We start from the raw sequence: 27,477 nt of genomic DNA, 5'->3' as shown, positions 1-27,477 counted from the left end.
CTACACCTGAACAAGAACTGGAGGAGCTCACACAGCTTGCTAGCTCTGATTCTTCGTTCTTACAACTGTGGTATGCCTTGCGACTCCAATGGGAGAAAAAAGGCTGTCACATCATGACCAATGCCGAGCAAAGAGGGGCAATCAAAACAATTGAACACGACCCTACTTATGTGGCACCTCTTTCGTTTAGGGTTTTGGCCATTACACACAACATGCACTTAGATGACCATGTGTTAGCCCACCCTTACATTGACCAATTCCTTACGGAAGAGGAATTGCACGTTGCTAGCTGCCTCAACTTCGGGGGCATCTTTCATGATGTCTTGACCTATATCACCCAAGCTTCCATACGATCATGTGAACTTAATCGTCATGCCCAGCTTGAATATAGCCCCAACCTCTATACTTGGCTGTTGGCCAAATAACTCACCCCACAAAGTCCATGTGAGTCCTCCTTCTTCCCTTGCTAATCCTAAGAAGGATTCCTCTAAAACTTAAGAAAGGGAGGGGGAGAAAAGTGAGAGCCAAGTGATGTAGCAAGGTGTAGTGATGGATGAAAATGATCAATTGAATTTAAATAGGAAAGAATGCAAGGAGGAAATAGATGTTGCTTTTGAATTATTTCCAAGTTTCATACCTCTGAAGCATCATGGCAAATTGTCACACGCATTCTTTCTTGGGCTTTTGTTAGTGATGAGTCAATTCATAATGCTAATATTGGCATGGTGTAATGATAGGCACCTACCATGGCAGGACAAGAAAAGGGGGGTAAACTTCCATTCACTAAAGAGGAGCTGAAAAAGTATGGGATCAATGTTGAGACACGTGGATTTAGCCAGTTCACATTCAAACATACCCTGAATTTAGATGATGCCATCCTGGAAGAGCCGGCAGTGAAGGAGTTGGTGGATAAATGCAACCTCCGAAAGTATGTGGAAAAGGTCAGACAGGCTGTAGATTACAGTATGTGCGCTGAATTTTTAAGGAGCTTTGATGAAGGTAGGAGCTGTGGCACGGTCACAGTAAGGATTGGTGAGCAGAAAAGAAGGGTGCAAGTGCCCCTTAATGCAGCTATCGTCAAGAAAGCCCTGGGGCTTGTGTCCAAGAAGGAGAGGCACCCAAGAAGAGATGTATATACCATGATGGGAGTAAAAAAAGATGACGTGCACACAGTGGATGGAATCAGTTTGGCTGATATTCCAGACCCCGCAACAAAGATGCAAGCTAAAATGGTCCATGCCCTTTTCTCAGGACATAGTTACAACGCTTTAATGAACAGAATCGGGGTGCCATTACTAGAGAGCATCACTGTAGGAGTTCCAGAGGAGGTGGATTGGAATGGTTTTGTGCAGAAAACTATCAAGAGTTCAGTCACGCTCGTGGCTCCAGCCACAGCACCAGCTGGTGGGGAGTCTCCTGCTTCTACTGCACAATCCGTAAGGAAAAAGCTTGCCTCGAAAGCAATCAGATATGGTGGTGTCCTGATGGCAATCATCCATGAGGCTATCAAGGATGCTGGTGTAGATGAAGAGCAAGCCATGCATCAAAGCTCACCTCACTGCGAGGAAGAAGGCTCGAGTGAAAGGGCAATAAGCGACAAAGGAGAGCCAAAGGTACCACCTACTCAAGTGGCTAAATCACGGGAGCAAAAGAAGAGTGACAAGAGCCAGAAGGAGAAGAAAGAAAGACTGAGCAAGCAAGAGCGAGCCGAGATGAAGAGGGCTCAAAGAGAGTCAAGAAGGGTGGAGGAGAAATGAAGAAAAAAAGAAGAGGAAGAACTCGAAAAAATTAGAGAAGAATCAAAGAGAGCAGAAGAAGAGAGGCAAAGAAGGGCAGAAGAGGAAACCGAAGAACTAAGAATGAAAGAACTTGCTAAGTTGGCAAAGGCCACTCATAGATCTGTCAAAGAAACCCATGGGGGAGGAGAGATCTATCCTTTGATTCCTCGCCATGAAGCTGAAGCAAGTGGCAGTGTGGAAACGGCCCCAATAGTTGTAAGAAAGGGCAAGTCCTTGATGCACCCCCTGCCTTCCTCCTTTGTGCCAGTACCAACCGACACCACAACCACAACCGCCCCACAACCCACGCCCTCTCTAGAAACGGCCCAATTGATGAACATGATGCAGCTACTTGTCAGTAAAGTGGCTAAAATTGTACCAGAAGCCAGAGCAAAAAGGCCCACTGCCACAGGTGCCAAATCTAGGCAAGATCCAAAATGATAGAAGCTAGAGGCATCAAGCACTACAGCCCCTACTCCCATGCCATCTAGTGCCAACTATGATGCTTATGTGGCTGAGCTTCTAGCACAATTTGACAAGGCAAAATAAGAAAAGAAGATAGCCCTGGTGGAGGTAGAGAAAGAAAAGAAAACTTTGGCAGCCTTAAGGCTAGAAGTTTCAAAGCAAGGAGCCGACCGAAGAAGGGAAGCGAAAACTCTACAAGATCAGATGGAAGCAAAGACCAAGGAAGCCTAGGACAATGAGAGCCGCCTAAGACAAAGGCTGGAAGATAAAGAGCAAAACCTGGTGGTAGAACAACGAAGCTTGAAGTTACTAGTGTAGTAGTATGCTAACCTGCAATAGAGTATTACCGAACTGGAAAGGTATAGACAGATAGAAGCTCAGGAGGGCGAGCCAAGTGAGCGACAAGAAGATGCCATAGCTTTCCGGCTATGGTATGAACTTGAAGAACAAGACAGATTGGAGAGGGAAATAGAGTTCCTAGAATAGGAAAGGCCAGGAGTTCCCGCAGTAAAAGCACAAAGGCTGCAAAATGAGGCACAATGACTACAAGATGCATTGGAGATTACCAAGGGAGACATAGAGGCCCTCATGGCCATGGCCTTCACCCAAAGAAGATTGCACTTCGCAGAGATCCAAAGTCACGAGCAGCTTGTGTAAGAAAAGTCAGAGCTATTTGCTGAGGTAGGAAAAAGATTCAGCATTGCAAATCATGCAAAAGAAATTGCTAAAGAACAGTTGGCTTGAAAATCTAGGAAAAGGAATCAACTCTAGTTCTTAATGAATGAGTAGCAACAGGTTGTGAAAACCTTGGCAAGTGAGCTGGAGGAGGGAAGAAAGAAGATGGATGAGAGAGTCAGTGAGTGGGAAAGAAACAATTTTAAAAGAGTTAGAGATTTAACAGAACACTTGGCGGTGGCTGAGTGCTAGAGAGTGCTTGCGGAGTCCAGGGCAGAAGCTGCTGATGTATCTGCCAACACACAAAGGCAAGCCTTCCTCAGCACAATACTACAAGTCACCCAGGCAGAGGGCAATGATTCACTAGAGAAGGTAAGAAGGAAGCTAGAACTGACCACCCGAGCACTAAAGTATGGCCTTCAAGAACGGGAGCTTCCAACAAGCACATGAATCACAAAAGAGCAGCAATTTCACTACCTACGTCGTGTCGGCCTCTCCACTGTTGAGCTTAAGGAACTTGGGTTTGAAGAGCATGAGCAACCACCACCACCACCATAAGCGGTTCCATCAGTTGTCAAGCAGAATGTTGAAGAGGGTCCGGACTTTGAGCAGGATGCTGAAGAAGAGCAACAAAGAATACCTAGTCCACCTCTACCAGACCTCCCGCCTGAAGAGCTCGAAGATGCCCATATGCTGGAGCGCATTGTGGCAGCCAAAAGAAGAAGACAAGAACTAGCAGAGGAAGCCCAACGCAGAGCACGATCACTGCCAAGACAATTCCCTGAAGAGCGTGTGCCACTACGGGGGGATCCCCATCGTATTGATTGGTCTCAGGAATTGGTCATATGGCATCAACGAGAGTTCCAGATGAGGCCGTTTGAACTTTCATTTGCTTATCCATGCTCTCTGGACCGTGCTTTGCCTCTAGGTATTCTAGCCAAGATCAAGGATCTGGCTAATGATCTTGCAAATGGGTGGATAGAGGAAAGAAGCCTCATAATAACCAGATGGAGACAAGAGCCTGAAGACTACTGGCAAGACAAGGTAAACAGGGTTCCCAAAACTGTCCAAGGCTACAAGGCACAGTTGAAGTGGCAGAGGAGGATTTGGGATACCAATTTTGACGCCTGGATTGCCTTCTATAGCTCGCTCCCTGAAGAACGCAATGACCCCATCTACATGCCCTACCCCCATAGGCATGGAGTTGACTATGATCGAAACATTCATGGGGATTTTGACTTTCCTAAGATATATAATGTTAATGCCCAGAGCCTTGAGGAATGCCTAGTCTTTAGGTTAGAGAATCTCCTCCCATCTATCAATCGCTTCCTCGTAGATTTTTCTTCTTGCCCAGATCTAGCCTTCTTAACTACCTATAATTATCTTAGTCTTATTAAGTTCCTACTAATGCAGAGACCCACAGTTGAGGAAGCCCACCTCCCTCCACTCTTTTTTGACATCAACCTAGGGATAGATAGTAGAGCCATGACTAGACTAATGATGAGGGCAACCTTGCTTCCCTCCTTTTGTCTAGAAATCTTAGAGGATATGAGTGATACCCACTTCACAAGGTGAAATCATCCTTTCTTGTCATCCACACCTCTGAAGGCCCGGGCCGGTATTAAAGAATATCTACAAAGTCACGCATTCCTATCCCAATGCTTGCGACTGCCTTGTAATCCAGCTGAAGGTGATAGGCATTAGCCAAGACATCTTCCTTGTATGCAATTCTTTTATTTTAAAAAAAAGAGAAGAAAAAGAAAAAGAGAAAAGAAAAAAACATGAGGGCTCACTTCACTCACTACACTTAGGGTTTACACCAAGCCCCTCCCCCACTTCATGCTTAGGACACATCAAGGGCAGAACTTCTAGATCTGTCACCCTAACTTTTGCACTGCACCTCCAACAACACACGAATTGGGTCCTCAAGTATGGGACATTACCAAGGGCTTACCCAAGGTTAGACCCATCTCCCAGTTCCACTATACATGCACTTACACCACACCGTGAGACAAACACACCCCTCAGGGAGTGCACAACTTTCTCTTGCAGGCTATGATCGTGACTCAGTGAATGGCTACCCAGCTAAAGAAGATCCTCCACGATATTCGCTAATGACTAGGAATTTTTTTCTGAGTTGGACAGGACACCACTATAGCAGCTTCATGAGCTTTTGCATACTCCGATGGTTGGATGGACCAACATGCTTGATGTAGCTGACCATTTGCCTATTGATGGCTACCATGACTGAACCAAATCAAGCAGAAGGAAAACTCAGTAATGGACCCACCGTTGGCATAGATTTTGGAACCTCATATTTGCCAAATGTATGTTCAAACCCCTAGACCTACGGATTGCTTATTGATTAAGTGCTTTCAGATCAGCACGAGATGCACGGCTACATGGTTCTCAACAGCCGACTGGCAATGAAAAGGATTAGAGATTCCCATGCAAAACCTTTATCAGCCGCCGCCGTCGCAGACTAGGAACTACAATTGTGTGAGAAATGCCGAGCATCTCCATGAAGTCTAAAGCATGGCGGAATCTCCCCCGGCCATCGTTAATCAAACTCCATCACCTCTCATTCACAACAGCACCTTTTGATTGTGGTCATCTACCCACGATCCACTTAGCAACAACCCCAGCTACCCCATTACTCCCCACCACAACGCCATGGGACTGGTACTCAAGGAGGGGGTAATGTTTACCGTAGCACAGAGGAGCGGGAAAATGGAAAAAGGAGATAACCGAAAAAAGGGCACAGGACAAAGGAAGGAAAAGGCGCCCCGGATGGAAGTCAGACCCTGAAAAATTTGAATGACGACCTCTCTAGAAGGCCTCAATGTCGCCTCGAGAAAAGAAAAGAGTAAAAGCGCAACATTAATTATGAAAGCTCTCCTAATGTCCGGCCATGTAAAAAGTGAGGATGACCGCCCAAAAAGTAGGGCATGTATATAAAGTTCAAAAGTGAACAAGAAGATCATTCTTGTGTGTGGCCAAAGCTTCTTCTTCTTCTTCTTCTCTTGTTTCTTGCCTTCTTGCTTGTGCTTGAGTGAGGGATTGAGGGAGTGTGAGGGAGTGAGTGTGTGAGAGTGAGGGATCGTGGAGAAGAAGCTCCCCATCTTCTCTCTTCATCTTCTCTTCTTCTCTTCTCTTCTCTTTTCTCGCGCGGCTATGGAGGATGGAGGTTGATGGAGAGGGCTTGAGGTCGCTTGAGCTTGCCACAAGGATCGTGGAGCTAGCAGAGTGCACGAGAGAGGAGGGAACTCCATCGAGCATCAAGGTAAGCTCACTACACCCGTAAGGTAGGCATTGTGCATCGGCTATGTGAGAGGTAGCCATGGCCGCTCGGGTTGAAACACTTTATCAATAAGCGGTCCATAGGTCTCGGGGTAGAGCTTCGTAGCTCCCCTTCAGTCACCACTTCAAAATCAAACTCCTGGAATAGGAGCAACCATCTCATCAATCGTCCTTTAACATCTGCTTTGTTCATCAGGAAGGAAAGGGCTTCATGATCCACCTAGAACTTAAAATGCGTTGACAATAGATAGTGTCGAAACTTCTCCAATGCAAACACCATTGCCAAGCACTCAAGCTCTATCATTGTATAGTTCTGTTCCCTCTATCAATGACCTTTTGGCTTGCATAATATATTGGTTGATCTAATTTAGAGGGGCTCTTTTGACATAGGACAGTACCTAGCCCTTCAACTGATGCATCTGTGTGAACAAGAAACTCCTTCGTCCAATCAGGAGGTTGCAAGATAGGTGCTTGAATAAGGCACTATTTTAGGGCATTAAAGGCTTCTTCACAGTCATCAATCCAAAGAAAATCCGCATATTTTTTTAGGAGCTTGTGCAGAGGGGCTGCCTTGGTTGCAAAATGTGCAATAAATCTTCTGTAGTAGCCCACATGGCCAAGAAATCCTCTCAATTGCTTGAGCTTTGTTGGTGCTGTCAAGGCGGCAATCTTCTCAATATTCACCAGGTATGTTGCAATCCCTTGTGTAGAGACAATATGACCCAGAAGAACTCTTGATGAGACACCAAAGACACATTTGTCGGGGTTGAGAGAAATCCCATACTCTCGGCATCTATCAAAACATTGCTCTAGGCGTCCCCAATGCTCGCGGATCAAACTATAGACACAAAAGTCATCAAGATACACCTCAATGAAATCATGAAGATGATTTTGGAAGGCAACCATCATTACTCATTGGAAGGTGGCAGGATCATTATAGAGCCCAAATGGCATCACTCTATAGGCATAGGTCCCCCATTCTGTGGTGAAGGTTGTTTTGGATTGGTCCTCTTCTGCGATTTGGACTTGGTCATATCCACTAAATCCATCCAAGAGGGAATACAACTCATGGCCTGCCACTGTGTCCAACAATTGGTCCATAAAAGGGATAGGGAAATGATCCTTCTTTATCTTCAAATTGAGCTTTCAAAATTCTACACATATTCGAAGTTTCTTGTTCTTCTTGGGTACTACCACAATGGGTGAAACCCATTCACTGTTAGCCACGGGATAATTGAACTCAGCTTTAAGAAGTTTTAATAATTCGGCCTTCACCAAAGTAGAATAATTAGAATTCATACGCCTTTGTCTTTGCCTTACAGGTTTGGCATCAGACTCTAGGTCAATGTGATATTGGCATACTATGGGATCAATCCCCTTTAGATCTTTATATGACTAAGCAAACACATCTAAGTTCTCCTTTAGTAGATCTTGTAGGACCGCTAGTTCTTCTCCTCGAAGATTGAGACCCACTTTTAGGTGACATTCGATACCATCAGTATCCAAGAATGTTATTTGCCTTTCACCTTCCACTTCACGGATAAGTGTCCCATGGATTGCTTCTGGATAGAGGTCTGACTCTTTCAAGGGAGTAGTGTCCTCATCTGATGTTCCACTAGAACCAATGTCCTCCTTCTAAACAGATGACTCGTTTGTCTGTTGAGGTTGCTGGAAGGGTATCATAGCTTTGTTTGCTTCTGTGTGAGTACTGATTTGTTTTGGACTTAGGGATTCATCTTCAAAGGATGCGTCCAGGAATGTCACATAGCACGGACCTTCTATAAGCCATGACTCTGATGGCTCTGGCTTCTGTTTGGCAGGGGGCATCATCATCATCTTTTCTCTAGAATCAATGGTCAGGGCGACAGGAGCCACTGGTGAACTTAATTTTTATGCCTTTAATCCATTGCTATGCAGATTCTACATACTTTGTGGTCCATTGATAAATCCAAATGGAACCATGGTCATTCCATCCAACACCCTAAGATCTTCGGCCTCTGAGGTCTTTGTAGGGACATCAACAAGATCATCCGCTATTAGAGGAAATTCTTCAACTGCACTTTCATAATCTGCTTCATTTTCTTCCTCATCATTTTCATCCTCTTCCTCTAGAGGCTCTATCTCTGCTTTTGTAGAGGCTCTGTAGAAGAATAACAGATCTTTTGCCTCTATGTCTGCTTCTGTTTCTACTGCTGTCTCTGCTCTGTATCTGCTCTATCTCTGTTCTATCTCTGCTACTGTTTCTGACTCTGCTTCTACCTCTTTTTTGTGACTGTCATGTAATATGGAGAACAAGACATCCATGCTTCTATCTCACTATCAGAGGTAATTTTAGAAGTTAATTCAAGTTGAGGCAGGAGGTATTCTCCCATGGACAAGGACTTTGCTTCCCTTGGTAGTTGGCTTACAGTGCGCACTGATAGAGACTGTGCCTTTGTTTTCTTGGGAAAGATCTGCTTAACAGCCTCTTTGTCTCCTAATGTACCATCTATTACCTCGTTGGAGGACTTAGTTATGACTTCGAGGGATGTGAATCCATTGCCCTTTTGCAATCCATACGACTTCAACACCACTTTGTTGGGTCCTCTGCCTAGGGTTAGGGTTCCTTTGAACCAATCCGTCCTGGCTCTTGCTTCAAAAAGCCAAGGTCTCCCCAATAGCAGAGGGTATGAGGTCCCATAATAATTTGGTTTGACCACCAAGCATGTCAGCCAGTAATCTTTTCCTGCAAGGGTTGTTTTTACGTATGGGAGGATACCCAATGGTTTAATTCTGCTTTGGTCTGCCAATCTGATAAGCCACTGTGTAAATTGAATTCCTTGCAATCCTAAGTACTTCATTGTCACATCTGTCATTATGTTTACTGATGAACCTCCATCAATCAATGTATCTGAGATAAAGCATCCTTCAATCCATACACTAATCTCTGGGGCTCCAAGATCTAGGAAGGCGTTAGCCACATCTACTTCCTTTACAGGCTCTGGGGTCTTATTGGTCTTGGTCGCTGTTGAAGGAGCGATACTTAGTCCACTCTTCTTGTCAAGATGCTTTTGAATTTCTTTCGGTAGCTGAGAGACAGCATCAGCAAGTGTCAAAATGTTAAGTTTGGTTTAAAAGTGTCTAGGTCTTTTACCAAGTCATATTCTTTGATAGGATCCACGAGCTTCTCCAGCCTGTTGGGGAATGGGGCTACACCCATTTTCATCTTTTCTTTTTCTTCTAGCAATTGCAGCATCGGCACTTTCTCTGTTTCTTGAAGTGCTTCTGTCTCATCTATCTCATGGAACTCTGGTCCTGTTTCTGGGACTGTCTCTGTGACTCTCTGTGGCACTGCAGTGCTCTGTACTACACTGTTCTATCTTGTACTGCTGTGTCCCTCTTGTTGGCAGGTTGGACTTCACAGTCTTGGTAGGAGAATTGTTCTCTTCTTGGACAATTGGTTCCTTCTTCTTGGCACGCGTGATAGCGACAACTTCCAAATCTACCAAATTGGAGGCAGGCTCTTGTACCTTCTGTTGGCTATCAGTGCCATTGGCCTTTACAAGGGTTGGACTTGGACATTCCTTTGAAGTATGGCCTTCTCCTTTGCATCAGCTTTATAAGGGCTTGTAATCTACACATCGTCTAGAGTTTGGACAATTCGGGGAGATATGACCCTTTTCTCCACACCTATAATATTCCACCTTTGATCTCTGACCACCGCCCCAGACTATTGTCCTCTGTAACTTTGAGAGGGAAACCTCCTTGGACCAAAATTAGGACCAAACTCCCTAGGCTTTGGTCCAATATCCTGTGTTGTCATTTTCATCCTTCTGTCTTCGTTCATGCATCTCTTTCAGAGAGCAAATATCCTCTATATGGTTGTTCCACAAACCGTAGGAACAGAAGGCTCCACAAATGGTTGGTTTTCGTGTATATTCAGTGGCTAAATGTCCCGGTTGATGACACTTTCCGCACCATATATTAGAGCGCATCACATCTCTTCCAACTCTCGCAGGAGTGGATATATTGGCGGTATTCACCTTCAGCGTCTGTAGCTACTCTGTAATCACATCCATAAGCTTTTTCTTGATACTTGCAACTGAGTTGGATAAGTAGTCCTTCAGATTTTCACCTTCTGAAGTACTTGTAGTATGGTTTTGGGAAGCTTCTGTAATTACTGCATACACTGGTTGGGTCGATCCAAAGGGTCCTCTTTTCTGGTTCTGATTCAGAGCTCCTGCTGAGACTTGGGATTGTTGATTCCAGTTGGTAGGGTTCCACTGTTGTTGAGTCGCCATTGAAGAAATTGTTTGAGGCCACTGTTGTTGTGGTTGAACCATCATTTGAGGCACTGTCGCCTGTGGTGACCATAGTGGATTAGGTGCATTATACTTCGGCACTATTTGCAACTGGGGATAGGGGTAGGGAACTGTCCCTGGAATTTCATTTGGTGGGTATACCATTCCTAGCATGGGAGGAGGTAAGAATCCTCTTCCTGGAGTCATTGACAACCTTGCTTCAACTTCATCATACAATCTTGCACCTTCCACTGCAGCTTGCAAATTGACTGGTCCTCTCAATTCCACGAAATTGCGAACTTCTGGTTGTAGGCCTCTGAGAAACACTCCTTTCTAAATACCTTCGTCCAAATGATGGTTAGTCCATCTCTTCAGGATGGATTTCATTCACGAGACATAAGCTTCTACTCTTTCTCCAGAGGATTGACTTAGGTTCATGAACTCCTCTCACATCCGCTCTTCAAAACCTTCACGCTTGGATTTAGTGAGCAATGCCAACTTCAAGTCGTCCCATGTGTCAAAAGTTCATGTTGCTTGTCTCTCATACCACTGAAATGTCGCACCCTTGAAAGTAGCGAGGAATATTGCTAACCAATGCTTAGGGGTTTTGGCATTGTTAGCCACACATGCTACCATAAACTCTGCTACATGAACTTAAAAATTGGCAATGGGACTACATTTGGGAGCCTGTCTTCAATATTTCCATGACGAATCTGAATAGGAAGGGGACCTTGAGTTGCCATGGGGACTTCTGTAAAGAGTGCTTTTAGGGCATCAAAGGAGGCTTCTGCTGCGAGCTTGTTCTCAGCTTTGATTTTTGCCTTCTCCCTTCTCACGTACCTCTAGACTCGTTCTAACGCTTGCCTCTTGATTACATCATTCATCAAGGGGTTGGCTCCAACCAGTTGCTTAGTACTCAACATAATAGTATTAAAGAGGGCTTTAGTCTCTGGGGGATTCTCTGGCCAACATCTCTTCTACTTCCTTCTTTTCAACATCTCTGAATTCGGCTTTCAAACCACTACAGAGGGGGGGATATTTCATTCTGAAAGTATCAAAACTCATTTTTCTTAGGATCGTTGTTGTACCATCATTATAATAATGCCAGCTTCTAAGGGTTTCAACAGTGTATGTTGTGAACAACACTATGTCTACCAACTTCCAGTGGGTTGCTAATTGGACAAATAGAAGATTGTCAGTGCACCAAGCATCCCACGTATCTTATTGTTGAACATCCATGAACAAATTCCAACTCTTTTCCTTCTTATTTTTGTGAACCTCCATAGACCACGACTCCTGAAGCTTCTTCACGATCCCCCACTTGATGATGTCTGAAAACTTCTCAATAAATATAAAATCTTCCATGGATAGTCATTCTCTTTGCTTTTTCTCTTCAGTTTATTTCCAAACAATTTGTCACCAAGATGCAAGTTTTTGCTGCTTCAACAAAAATAGGAAACAATCCACCGCATAGAGCTTGCATCATGATGGTAATATGTTTCCACCAATGTGGGATGAACTTCTTGTGGAAAGTGGCTTTGGCAATAAGAATCTCCAACTCTTCAATGGAAGAAGGAACTTTACAAACATCCATTGCATTCTCCTCTTCTTGGCAATGCCACAGCTTCCTTCATTTTCAGCCTCTTCTGATGCTTGTTGATGGCAAGTTTCCCCGGCTGTGCACCAAAAACATGGAGCTCCAAGAGGAACACCAAGGAAAAGGGGATTCTACTACAAGAAAATCTATCTTGTAACATCAACAAGCTTTTATTTCATTCTTTTGAGGACCAAAACAAAGAAAACAACAAATCTTCATGCATCATCATAATAGATATCTCCCACGGATTTGATAGAATCAATCATAATCTTCAACATCTTCATAGAATCCATCAATAAAATAAAGAAAATAAAAGAATACACCATCTTTAAATGGAAATCAATCACATAGTATTCATCTTCAATGTCTTCATAGTTTTCTCTCTCAATCTCTCATATACAGTTACACTGTTTTGATAGAATTGACTATCTCTGACTCTCTCTCTCTCAATACTCCATCATCTCCTCACTACAATACTCTATAATGACTCTCAATAATCCTTCTTAGGTCATGGATGAATCTCCCAAGAGGTATGTCTGATGTGAAGAGGCACCAGAGCCACTACACTGTCTCTTTATAGCTCACTACTATCATTGTCACTCCAGTCTTCTCTTCAGTCTTTAGCAGCTGCTTCTTCCATTTGTTTTAGCTCTTTTGAACTTATATTCATCCTTTCCAAAAGTTAGAAAACTTTCCCAAAGTCACACATACATTCTACAGAACACTTACAGAAGATCGACATAAAAATACAAAAGAGAAATAGAACAAAGACAGAACAGATACAGAGGCTCTACACAAGGTTTACAGAGGGTTACAGAAGGTCATCAGAGAACATCAATTCCTCATAACTCATGCTAAAACCATTCCAAACTATCAAAAACTATTCAATAAACCTTAAAAATATTTCAAACTCTATCAATCATCAATCCATGCTTCATACAGAAGAAAATCAGAACAAAACAGAAGCTATACAGAAGGTATCATAACCAATCAGACCCTCAATAGAACCTATCAAAACTTCACAAAGCTTTATATTTCCACTAAGAATCATCATTAACTTCCAAAACATAATCAATATTATCCAAAACACTCACAAACACTTCCATTAACAACCATACATCACTCTAAATCCATAAAAAATCAGTCATTCAAACCTCAAAAACAACAAAAATCAGTCAAAAATTCAGTCTTTTTCCACTCTCAACAAATCCTAAACGACTAGTAGATGCATCGTTACCATCCAACACCTTCTTCTTTCCTTTTTCCTTCCCTGCAACACTTATAGATCCACGTGAAGATGTGGGGCTACTCCTTAGTTTCCCAGACCAAGGACTCACTGTAGGTATAGTACCAAATGATGTTTCTGGTCCACTAAGACTCTGTGATTCTTGTTTTTCTTTCTGCACATAGCTTTCGTGATCATTATCATCATCCAATATATCACCATCAAGTGCATATCAGTTGCCCATCTCATCAAAGATAACATCCTTGCTCACTTTGAACTCACTTGTGACAATGTTATAACAGCGATACCCTTTCTACTCTAAAGAGTATCCAATAAAAATACATTTTTTTGCCTTTGGATCAAGCTTCTTTCGTAGCTCATTTGGCACATGAACATATGCAATACATCCAAATACTGTCAAGTGCAATACATCGGGGTTCTTCTTCAGGAGATCCCATGAATTGCAGTTGTGGGTGTTCTGTTTATAATATAGACAGTAGTATGGACAGTCTCAGACCAAAAATGTTTGGGCATATTCTTTTCAGCCATTAATGCCCGTGTGACTTCTACAATATTTTTTCTTTCTGCAATCCCATTTTGCTATGGGTTATACCTGCAAGTAAATTGCCTCTTTATCCCATGATTCCTCAAGAAGCCACTAAACTCATTAGAGAGGTGCTCTCCCCCTCCATCTGATCTCAAGCACTTTACTTTTAAGCTTGTTTCAATAGTTGCCTTAAAATATTTGAAGTGCTCAAACACATCACTTTTTCCATAAAGTGTATCCATAACTTCCTTGAACAGTCATCAAGAAATGTGACAAAGTATTTGCTGCCACCAAGAGACACATTCTGTGTAGGCTCCCAAACATCTGTATGCACTACATCAAGTATTTTTCTACTCACTTCTCTGTCATGTGAGAAGGGTTGTCTTGCATGCTTACCAAACTGGCATGCTTCACAAACTTTATGCAATTCTACAACTCTAAAGGAAGGCAACCCTGTAACCAATCCTCTAGACTGCATTAATTTCAGCCTTTGCATATTTGCATGTCCAATACATTTATGCCATATTTCAATATCTGCAACTACTCATTTCCTTTAGCATACATAGCAGCATCCATTGTAGGAATTCCAGCATCTAAAATGAACATTCGGCCAAATCTAATTCCTTTTGAGACCATCTGCACTTATCATTAAAGTCTTCTACAAAACAACCTTTTGCATTGAACCAAACCTGCAACCCCTACTCTACCATTTGGCCAACATACACTAGATTCTTTGTTATTGATGGCACATGTAATACATCTGTCAGACTCTTTGTCTGGCCATCATACAAGGACAAGGAAAACTTTCTAATGTGTGAAATTGGGTGGCATGAATCATCACCCGTCTACACATAACCTGGATTTTGTAAGTCCTGTATTTCTCCAAACCATTCAACATGACTGGTCATATGATATGCACCTGAATCGACATACCATATATCATCATGTGTCCCCTTTCCTGTAACTGCATTCATCATATGCTTCATAACAAACAGATACTCATTTTTATGTTCATTCTATCGTGAAGACGATGCATAGTTTCCTTGTTGCAATTTACCACTATGAATATCATCTTTCTTAGCATAGCAATGGGCTGCAATATGGTTGTTTTGCCACAATAATGGCAAAAAATAGCAGAATTTCCAAAGTCTCTATTCTGCCATCCACCTCTTTCTCTAGAGCTCCCCCTGCCTCTAAAGTTTCCTCGGCCTCCTGAAACCTACATTTTACCAAATTGCTAATTGAACCTGTTTTGCTGGTTATTGCCAACACGTCCCATACCATGGCCTCTCAAAGAGGATCTACCACGTCCCCTTCCTGAACTTGAGTAAAAAGCTTGAACATGTTCACCATTTTTTTCAAATGAGTCATCTTGCATATTGATCTCTTCGGTAATCATGAGAGAGATCAACTCATCAAAATCTAGAAATGGCTTCCATACATATACTAAAGTAACAAATGATTTCCATGCCTTCTCATTGTTAAGGCCACTCAAAGTGGATGAAACCAAATCATCATCATCAGGCATTGCATCAATCGCTGCTAAAGTATCTACAATGCTCCTCACCTTCAAAACATACTCATTGACAGACATTTTTACTTTCTTCAAGGCTTTCAACTCTTGCTTGAGTTGATTCTTTCGTGCCTTTGTATTTACTGAAAACATATTCTCAAAAATTGTCCAAGCTGCATGTGAAGTTTCTGCATTCCTGATATGTCCCAACATTGTATTATCAATGACTGTAGATAACCAATACATCACTTTTTTGTCTTTCGCATTCCATTCTTTCCATGCTTTTAATTCATCTACAGTTCACAACACGTGCACAGCACTACACCAAGCAATCTTTTTCGCAGATTGCTCAATAGTACATGTAATTTGCAACTTGTTTGCAGATAAACCTTGTGTTTTCTTCCTACAAACACCTCAAAAATTACATATTTGAAATCTGTAACCTATGCACCCACTTTCTTTCAATACAATCGAAATCACAGTGTACCTTAAAACTGTTGTTCGCAACCTTGGGGCTCTAAAACGGGGCCTGAAACGGCCTCAGACACCCAAAATAATTGTGGGAAAGCCCTTAAGGGCCTATTTACAGAATATATAGTGCTCTGCTTGCACACCAAATCTCACAAAAATCTAAGATTTTCACTCTACCTTGCTTTCGGTGCCTCCACAGGCACTATCCAAGAAAGAGAGTGGAAGAATGGGAGAGCTTCTTACCCGTTGCTTGCTTGCTCAAACCTTGCTTCTTCTCCTTCACTTCAGCCTTCAAAATCAGCCTCTCTCAATGGCGTGGCTCTGATACCATGTCAAGAATCGCATGGTGGAGGACTTTGCTTGAGCTGCTATGCCAAACACACACTGTATATACAAGAGGAAGCTCACTCAAGAACACAAGAAGAAATATGGAAGCCAAAACGTTTTCTTGCTGATTTTTTCTTCTTCTTCCATGCACTATACAATACACACAAAGTATAGATAAGATACAACATAAAGGAAAGTGTCTTTCTAAGTCAAAAAGTACATAACCGACTACACTAATTGACTGGCATTATATCTTTGCCAACTGTAGGTAGGTGTAACAAACTAAATATAATAAGTGATAAGTCAGTGGTGGCCATGTGAGTATCATATCTTTGGCATTATATCTTTGGCAACTGTAGGTAGGCGTAACAAACTAAATATAATAAGTGATAAGTCAGTGGCCATGTGAGTATCATAATGATCACCAACATGCTAAGTGTAGACATGCGGACTCATCTAGCCAAGCGGTCCATCATCAATGTCCGCACGTGTTGAGCTTGCCATCTCAACACTTTGGTGAGCATGGGAGACTTGCTAGAGCCCTAGAGCCAATGTCGGGCACATTTTAGGTCTTGACTCAACATCCATTGACAGTGCATACTCTTTGGCTAGCATGGCATTGGGGTAGATTCTATGCCTCTCCATAGCATGAGGAGGATATCATGCTGCAACCTCTCATGAATTATTCTTGACCATTGTATCAAATAGCAATATGTTTCATGGAAGCCTAGCTACCTTGTCTATGGCTTTCTTGGAATTTTAGTGTATTTTTTATTTATATTATTTTAGCTTGCTTTGGGAATGAGCTTATTTCAATGATTGCTAATGCTCTAAACATAGCAATTTATAAAATTGGCAAGAGATAGTGTCAATAGCCTCCCTATTTGATCCAGCCATTCCGATTATTCCTATTTGGTGCACGAACTAGATCATCTAGAACATCTTACTTGACAGTGGACTCAGCATCAATATTATCACATTGGCAACTTATCAAGAATTGGGATTGATTGATTGGAAACCACCTCCATTCTTGGCAGTAAGACCTATTGGTATCACACACTTTGTATTTTTGAAAATTGCTACAATACAATTCTTGGTTTCTTTGGTTGTATTGAATATAGAGCATGTTGAGAGATATTATTGCCTATTGTGCCATACGAGAGTTAGCCATATCTAGGATATACACAAACTTACAATCCACACAGGAATGAACATAAAGTGACTATCTTCTTAACCAATGTTGCCCCACTTGCACCACACTATAGACCAACTATTGCTGAAATTGTAACAAGTGGGATACACACCGACTAGGGTTTAGATACCCCATCACATTGATAGGGGTATTTAAGGTGTAAGAGCCCTAGATTAGGGCAACCAGTTATTATCAAGATTATACTTTTCACCTTCATCTCCAGCTTCCATGATTTTCTCCTTCTCTCCTCCTTTCTCTCTTTGTCTCTCTTCTTCTAGTCTTCTTCCTTCTTTTTCTTGCTCTCTTTCTCTCTCCTCAGCTTTTCTTCTCTCTCCTCTCAGCTTCTTTCATTACAAGTGGTATCATAGCTTCATTATTTGGTCCTTTCCTTCTTTCCCCTTTCTTCATTTTAAAATCCCAAAAACCCTAGTTACTCAGCTTATAGATACATGTATAGCAAGAAGGACTGCAGTTAACTTCAACTTTTTGGAGCAAGCAGGAGCTATGGCTAGAGACTTAGACATAGATATCTGGAGGTAAAATGGTTAAAATAGCAAGTCGTCACTTCTTTTCATGCAAATTTTAGGAGTCCTAGGGCAAGTTGGAGGCTAAACAGTTTAGAGGGAAAAACCATTGTTACTTTTTATTCCAGACTTCTCTCTCTTCCCCATCAAGCATTTCCCTCTAGCTCCCATGGTGGACCACCCCCAAATCCCTTCTTCCTGCTGCAACCAGCCCTCAACCTCAACACTCAGCCACCCCACAAGCTTCCCAGGGTCATTCCCTGCATGGCAAACACCTTGGTGACCACCTTCAGCCCATCTGGGATAGCAGGTAGCAGCTCACAAAATGTGGCACATTTTGCGCTGAGTTGCCTGCCTCCTCCAGCACTCCTGCCCTTCTCCTCCTACTGCCTTGCCACTCCCTACCACTCCTGGGCATTGACTCAGCATACTACTCTCTTTCCCCTTGGCATTTTGACCCCGAGAATCAACTCCCATGGTGGACAGCAACAACTGGGACAATTTGGAATAGCTTAGGGCAGCCATGGATTATTCAAACTGAAGCCTTCTCTGACCCAGAGAGCTCATACCCCACAAGCTCTTCAACCTGTGAATGATTTCTCTTGCCCGGATGAAGATATTAAGTATTGGAGATTTGTGGGAAGCCATGAAAGCTTTACTTGAAGCTTCCCATCTTTGAAGCTTAAGCTAGGGGACAAGCACAGGAGCCTTTCTCATCAGTAGGAGCATTTGAATGTTGAAATTTTCTTCCACAGATGCCTCGACCAACAATCAGACTTGATGAATGGAGCTTGAGCACCATGATGATTTATGCTTCAACGGTCTTCTCAAGCATTAAAGAGGTATGCAAATCTGATCTTAATCTCTCAATTTAGCCACTTGCTGAGCTTAATCCATTATTGGAGAGATTCGATATTACATAGGTTTAATAGTTCAATCCTCTTCGTGTACATGCATCATACCTCTTCCTAAAATTTATTGTAATGGCTGACATTAACCCCCATTTGGTATTGTGATCTTGGATGAGCCCAAAATGAGTAATATCCATTGTAAATTGGGTAAGTAGCAGCTAATGAGTCATTGGATGGCCAAGGTAACCCCTACCCCAACCTTTGTCATTCCTTGCATCTCATGAATAGGCCAAATATCTTCTTTCCATTGCATTTCATACTAATTGCCTAATAAAAATGTCTGCCACGTATACTCTGGCTGAGGAAAAAGGCCGATGCCAAGCAAGGTGGTAAGACAAAAGAGAGGTGACCCTCCCTTACCACTTAAGACCCTGAAGGGGTGCACAACCCGGCACGGGGGGAACTTCGCCCACCTCCCGGTGACCCGGAGCTTGATATTTGTATATAGGTGCATGTAGTTCCATGATCTCCACTCCCCTATCCGAATGATCCCTCTTGGATATCCCACAATGCTAATGGCACCCATGTATGACATTTGAATTACATGCAATTAAAGAAGATGTATGGCAGTGAATGTACTTATGCATTAATGGCTGAGCTGATCGGTATGCAATGATGCTTGGGATTATGATTAGTATGCTCAAGATGCTATTGATGTGGCTGATCAGGCCCCTTGATCTATGCTCTATCCATGTAAGACCTTGGTACTAAGGGATATCTAGTGTTTTTGGTCACAGTCATGTAGGACTGTCATAAAGATCCCATTGTAGAAAACTATGTTTTGAATTTGGGGGTAAACCCTATAGCTCACCTTGAAGAGGGCTTTGTCCCCTCTGGTTTGAATTAAAAAACTCCCCAATCGGAGCTATGATTTGAAAGTTATGCCCATTTTTGTGCACTAGGGTCACTATGGACAAGATGCAGACCGCTCCAGGATAGGCATAGTAAACCCATTACAGAAAAATCTGATAATTTTTTGTCACAAATATTAATAGCTCATCTCGAAGAGGACGTTTTCCCCTTTGACTTGAGCCCAAAATCTCTTCAATCGGAGTTTCCTACAAAGAGTTACGCCCTTTTAACTGACAGCAAGTCCTATGGACTGCATCCAGATGGCTGGCCAGAAAGGCAAAGGCAAGGCTGAAAAGGAACTCTAGAGGGAGATTAGAGACTCCCGGACCTCCATGAATGAGAAACCAAGCTCGACACAAGATTATCATGGTGACATACAGGAGGAAATGCCTGAAACGGACTCATATACCCTTCTCAATCACACCCTCTGCCAACATGAGCTTAGTCATATGGAACGACACAATGACATGGTCACCAACCACCGCCAAATGATATCCAAGTTTGATGAAGCGATGATCAAGCACATGGCTACTCAAACTCGAAGACCCAATAGACCTTGGAGCAGCTCACTACTCTTGTTGCTCAATTAGCGATCGCTTCATCCCAAGAAAAGACCAATGACTCTAGGCATGAGTGTAGATGTCCTCCACATCAGGAACCGTTGCATGGTCCACAGGGTATACTTGGCACTAAGGGAACTTCCCCTTCTACCTATGAGATCGGGGAACCCTCTCATATTCATGATGAGCTCCTATTGAATTCCCCCATCTACCATGCAGGCAACATCCATTAGAGGCCTTCTCCCACCTTGGGTTGGATTTCCCTGCTCTACCTAGGAGCCCCTATGCACCCCATATGAATCAGCCCCATCAAGGACAATATGGTACAAATGGCCAGCCTAGTAATCATGGAAAACATGGGCTTAATGCACCACAAGGGATGTATGGATAGCAAGGCATGTATGGCCACCACGGGTTGCATGCACAGCAAGGATTTCATGGGCAGCATGGCCCCTATGATCTGCGTGACAAGTCATCCTAACAAAGTACAATGGGCAATCCCCCTCACCATCTGACTTGGAGGAATGGGTGTCCAAGTTGGAGTCCTACTTCAATATCTACCCCCACATTGACAATTAGAAAATCCTTTTTGCTTCTCTCCATTTGGAACGGTTTGCCCACACATGGTGGCACTATGTCAACCGAGAGAATCAACAGTTCGTTGACTGGGAAGATTTTAAAATGCATATGGTCTAAGTATTTGTGTCCCCTATGGAAAAAGAACAGTTGGCAAGATGATGATACACTCTTGACTAATGTAACCTCCCTGTACGTGAATACACAAATTACTTCATGAATTTGACCATGTATGTGGAGAGCATTAGCGACGATGTTGAATTGCACAAGTACATCTATGGGTTGGAATTGAGTCTATCGACCGATGTCATGGCCCAAAAACCTACCACACTGTTTGATGCAATCGAATTGGCTGAGAGATGTGCAAGAAAGTACCATAAGAATGAGCATTTTTAGCAAGGTGTTGGACATCCCCGCATTCCTTCATGATCAGCCCCATACGGAGGTGGTTTTTGAGGCACTTCTATGCCTAGTAACAGCCCTAAAGTATCCACTTACCCCGCCTTCCATGCTAAAAGAAAAATGGGCACTTTTGGGCGAGCATCGGGCTCTAATGCTGAAAATAGGTATGTTGAAAATAAGTAGTTCACTGCATCAACGTACCAAGGATCCAGTAACCAACGGTTCATTCCCCCAGATGTTGTGAAGGAATGAAAGGAAAAGGGCCCATGCTTTAAGTGTGGAGATAAGTACACTGCTGATCATGCCTCCAAATTTCCGTACAAGATAACTAAGGTCAATGTTCATAGTATGTATGTCATGGAAGATTGGCACACTGAGGAGGATGACCTGCCCATTGACCAGGTTGAGCCTACAGAGGATGTTGATCACGAGCGATTCTATGACCCCAAGGATGGGTTTCCCTTTGACACGGGCGGTGCTCCATCACAGGTACTTGATTTGACATCCCACCCACCTCCCACTTCCCTTTGGTCGATCTCCTTGGATGCTTAGACGGGTTCCTGTAGTCCTAGTACCCTTCTCATTCAAGGTAGTATCAATGAAAAGTATGTATTTATCCTTGTGGATAGTGCCAGCTCTCACAAATTTTTCAATAAATCAGCCATTGATCAATTGAAATGCACCCCTATGGAATTACACCACCCCTTGAAGGTCCAAGTAGCAAATGGAGAAGAAGAAATCAACACACATGTATGCCCTGCAGTTCCCTTATGCTTGGCTGAAAATTATGTGGCACTGGTTGACTTGATTGCCCTAGATATGGGTCACATTGACATTGTCTTGGGCTGTGATTGGCTAAAACTATTGGGAAAGATTGTGATGGACTTCTCTCGGATTTACATGAAGTTTATGATGCATGGACAACTTATCCACCTAGAGGGAGTTCAAAATCATGCTGATTTTCAACTCATTATAGCAAATCAACTCAAGCGGGAGTTTAAGAAATGCTCACAGATCTTTGTTTTGCATTTAAATTAGAACAATTCTGATCATCCCTCTGTAGTATCTCATGATTCAGCCTTGCAAGCCTTACTTGAGGAATACAATGACCTATTTCAGATGCCTACATTCCTCCCTCCCAAGAGACAGGTGAACCACCCACTTGACCTAGGGCCCATTCCAAGCTAGTGAATAAACCCCCCTATAGACTCTCCAAGTGTGAGCGCAAAGAGGTTGCAAAGAAAATCAAGGAGTTGTTAGAGATGGGTTTCATTGAGCCGAGTTCTTCCCCCTATGCATCCCCCGTCCTCTTAGTCAAAAAGAAAGATGGCTCCTTTTGCATGTGCATTGACTACAGAGATTTGAACAAGATTACAGTGAAGAATTGCTATCCCATCCCACGGATAGATGATTTGTTGGATGAGTTGAAAGGGGCATGCTTTTTCACTAAGATTGACTTGCATTCTGGCTACCATCAGATCTGTATGCGGGCAGGAGATGAGGTCAAAACGGCCTTCAGGACTAATCGTGGACTCTATCATTTTCTAGTAATGCCTTTTGGATTGACTAATGCCCCCACCACCTTTTAGAGCCTGATGAACAAAATCCTACAGCCCTTTCTGTTCAAGTTTGTGCTTGTTTTCTTTGACGACATCCTCATTTACAGCAATTCATCCACAGAGAACTTGACACACGTTCAGAGGGTGTTTGACATTTTGAGAGAGCATTGACTCTTTGCTAAGGAGAGCAAATGCATATTCATGCAGCCATCTGTGGAGTACTTGGGACACATTGTGAGAAAAAATGGTATACAGGCTGACCCGAAGAAGGTGCAATGTGTTAGAGACTGGCCCACTCCCTCCACCACTTCTTTGCATAGCTTCCTTGGTCTCTCTTCATTCTACAAATGCTTCATTAAGCACTATGCCACCATTGTAGCACCTTTGACTGATTGCTTGAAAAAGGAGTCATTCTTTTGGGATGCCATTGCGGATCATAGCTTCAAACAGTTAAAGGACCCACTTACTTCAGCCCCCATCCTTGTTTGCCCTGACTTCTCTAAGCTGTTTACCATTCATTGTGATGCCACTGGCTGGGATATTGGTGTAGTGTTGTTGCAAGAGCATGGTGTGATTGCATTTGAGAGTTGCAAGCTTGATGAGAAGGAAATGTTGACTGCAAGCTCAATGAGAAGGAAATGTAGATGAATGTATATGACCAGGAGATATTGGCCATTCTCCATGCCATCAAGAAATGGCACCACTATTTGTATGGCAGCTACTTCCAAGTAAAATGCGACCACAATTCCTCTAGTACTTCTTGACTCAATCTACTTTGACTCCTAAGCAACGGTGATGGGTGGAAACCTTACACAACTATGACTTTGATATTTCACACACTCGAGGAAATAATAATATTGTGGCTGATTCACTCTCTCGAATATGGGCATGCAGGGTGTCCTCTATCTCAGAATTGCACAGTGATTGGGTTGAAGAGCTTCAAGAGGCTTACTTGTTAGATGATCACTTCAGCCACACATTTCAGAAATTACAGCATGGGGTCATGGCTGAAAACTCCCAATATCAGCTTAAACATGGCCTTCTTTGGTCCCATGGCAAGATTGACATCCCCCACATTTCCCCCTTCACACAGAAGATCATGGAAGAGATGCATTCTTGCCTTGCTGGTCACTTGGGTGTTTTCAAAACATATGACAAAATTGCTAAAAGCTTTCATTGGAAAGACTTATGGAGGGATGTCAAGGACTTTGTGACCAAATGTGTTCCATGCCAACAGAACAAGGATAGTACACTCAGGCCTACTGGCCTCTTGCAGCCCCTCCCTATCCTTAAAGGGAAATGGACTCACATCATGATGGACTTTATCACTGTCCTTCCTATGACTAAGAAAGGGTGGAACAGTATCTATGTGGTCGTTGATCGCCTCACCAAAGCTGCCCACTTTATCCGCACTAAGATCCAATACACTGCCTCCTAGGTGGCCACTCAGTTTATGGAAAATGTCTTCAAGTTGCATGGCTTGCCACAGGTCATAGTACATGATTGGGATGCAAAGTTTATGAGTAACTTTTGGTAGATAGTTTTACCTCCGTGGGGACCAAGCTTGCTCCATCCACTGCATACCACCCTCAGACTGATGGCCAAACTGAAAGAGTGAACAAATGGCTTGAGACATATTTGAGACACTTTTTCCATGATGTTCAGCACAGTTGGGATACGTGGCTTCACTTGGTTGAGTTCACCTATAATAACTCCACACACTCTAGCATTGGAGTTTCCCCTTTTGAGGCCTTATATGGGTATAATTTTCCCCTTCCCACATTCTTATTTAATGGTAAGATCAATCCTCGAGTCAAATTGAATTGGATCGCATGCAAGATTTACTTCAGCAAAGCAAAATGAACCTTCAAAAGTCCTAAACACACATGAAGCTCTATGCCGATGAAAAATGAAGGCATTTGGAATTCCAAGAAGGGGAATTGGTCCTTTTGAAAGTGCCTAAGTCCCACTACTCAACTCTCAAAGAGGCCAGTAGTAACAAGCTGACCCACCGCTTCTATGGCCTATATCAGATCCTGAAGAGAGTTGGTGACTTGGCCTACCGCTTAGAACATCCCCCTACCACCAAAATCCACAATGTGTTTCATGTCATCCAGTTGAAACCCTTTGTAGGCTCCTCAGTGGACTATGTGGAAGAACTTCCACCCATAGATGAAGATGGCATCACTCAATATGTCCCTAAAGCAATCATTGGGTAGCGAGATAAGCACTTACGGTCCCCATTCATCAAAGAATATCTCATCAAATAGCAAGGCCTACCCTTGGAAGAAGCCTCTTGGAACCCAGCAACCATCCTCAATGAATTTTCCTACCTCCGTGAGGCCCAATGGCTGGAAGACTAGCCAGTCATGCCCCAAATGGACCACCCTCTGCTCGCAGACTGCACGTTGTTTTAGAAAAATTTTGTACTTACTCAAATTACATGCATGTGCATTCTACATAGGATGAAAGTACTTTTCATAAGCTCCATTTAGACATGTGGTACGCCCTATTTGGAGTAGCCTATCAAAAGTTATGACATGTTTACTTCAGCAGACCGGTCCTAGACTGCATGCTATCCCTAGTCTCTCCACACCTAATTTTCATTGTCAAAGGGCTCTGAGTAGTACTCTGCAACCCTCCCTTAGCCCATCCATCACTCCCCTCTATTTCTCCTTGTTTTTGAGGGAAAAAACCTTCTGAGTGGGGATGGATTGTAACAAGCAGGATACACACCGACTAGGGTTTAGACACTCCATCACACTGACCAGGGTATTTAAGATGTAAGAGCCCTAGATTAGGGAGACCAGTTATTGTCAAGATCATACTCTTCACCTTCATCTCTAGCTTCCATGGCTTCCTCCTTCCTTCTCTCCTCATTTCTCTCTTTCTCTCTTTCTCTCTCTTCTTCTAGTCTTCTTCCTTCTTCTTCTTGCTCTCTTTCTCTCTCCTCAATTCTTCTTCTCTCTCCTCTCAACTTCTTTCATTACAAAAATAGTCAATATGGTAGAAGGCTTAAGTGATGATGGGGAAGAGGAATTCTCGAAGGCTAATGCAGATTTACAACATTGATTTCTCATCAATGTGTTGTAGGTCAATGAACAATACATGTAGCCACAAAGTATGCAGCCCAAAACCCTGCAGAAGAAGGAGGAGGACAACACTCCCTACATTTTCGAAACCTAGAATCTAGATTGTGTGACCAAAAATATTGATGCTGATGAGATTGTTGACGTTAAAATAATGGAAATCCTAAGATAAGAGTGTGAGTTTGAGGCACAAATACAGAAATTCACAAGGGTTGAAGGAACATAGACACACCATTTCTCGGTTTGAAAAAGAGAAACAAACCAGTAATGATCATTGTCCAACTAGACTTTTGATAGCAACTCATCATTTTTTGCTGACGGTGTTTAAAGATGTTTTTGCCTAGGAATAATCAAAGATGAAAGGACTGGATCCTAGATTCTATTAGCATTGAATTCCTTTGAAACTGAATGTTGTTCTAGCATGGATGCAATGCTACATGATGAACCCTCACATGACCAAATAGGTCAAAGAGGAGGTAGATTGACTGATGTGAGGTGGGTTTATCACTCTAGTAGATTGAGAAGATTGGATTTCTTTGATTGCCATAGTTTATAAAAATAACAAGAAGCTAAAAATATGTGTTGATTACAAAAATCTTAATGCAACCACAAACTCAAATTTGTTTTCCATTCCCTATTTGGATGCTATCTTGGATGAAGTGGCTAGCCACAAGACGTAATATTTTCTTGATGGTTTCGATGGATACAACTAAGCTTCACTTGCCCTAGAAGGTCAATCTAAATAAATTTCATAACAACATGGGGAGTGAATGTCTGTATGATGATGTGGTTTTTCCTCGCGGCCTCTTTCAAGAGTCATAGTTGCATATTAAATACCTAAGGTTGGATGGAGGGAAATAATATCTCTCCAATGAGTTTTCTGATTTTTTGTAGAAAAATGGTATAAAGAGGCAATATATATATGCATATGCTCCACAACAAAATGGAGTTTTTGAGCAAAAAAACATGCATATTATAGAGGTGGCTCATGCATTGGTGCTAGAAAGAAACTTCTATCATTACTATTGGGCTGAAGTAGTTGCTACTATTGTATGAATGCTATATACAATATGAATAGGGCACCCACTATTGCTATATATGTATGATATCTAAAGAGATGTTTATAAATGGAAACCAAATTAGTCCAATTTGAAAGTATTTGGATGTATTTCTTATGTATATATTCCTGATGAGTTGCACACTAAATTGGATTCCAAAAAACAAAAAATATGTATTTGTTGGATACTTTCTTGGAGAAAAAGGGATATAGATGTTATAGCCTTGTTACATGTGAGCTTATAGTTAGCATGAATGTTACTTTTGATGAAATGAGTAGCTAATACAGTAATGTGTAGAATCTAGTTGGGATTAATGAGCATGAGAGTGTGGCTATGCAACAGAAAACACATCAATAGTAACAAACACCAAGTGGGTTGCAAGAGTCTCCTAGTCATGGTTATGTTCATAGACCTAGGAGTGGCAAATTGAGGTAACAGGATACTCCACTAAGTACATCACAGATGTCAAGAAAAGGTAAAGAGAAAGCTGGTGACTCACCTATTTAGACATATGTATCATTAGGTTTCTCTCATGTCGATGCTAATTCACATGGCTCTAAGTAGAGCTTAGATGAG

Source organism: Lygodium microphyllum, chromosome 6 (assembly GCF_053477565.2).
Source record: "Lygodium microphyllum isolate KBCC chromosome 6, Lygodium_microphyllum_v1.1.10, whole genome shotgun sequence".
Lineage (NCBI taxonomy): Eukaryota > Viridiplantae > Streptophyta > Polypodiopsida > Schizaeales > Lygodiaceae > Lygodium > Lygodium microphyllum.
This window is presented reverse-complemented; position numbering follows the sequence as displayed.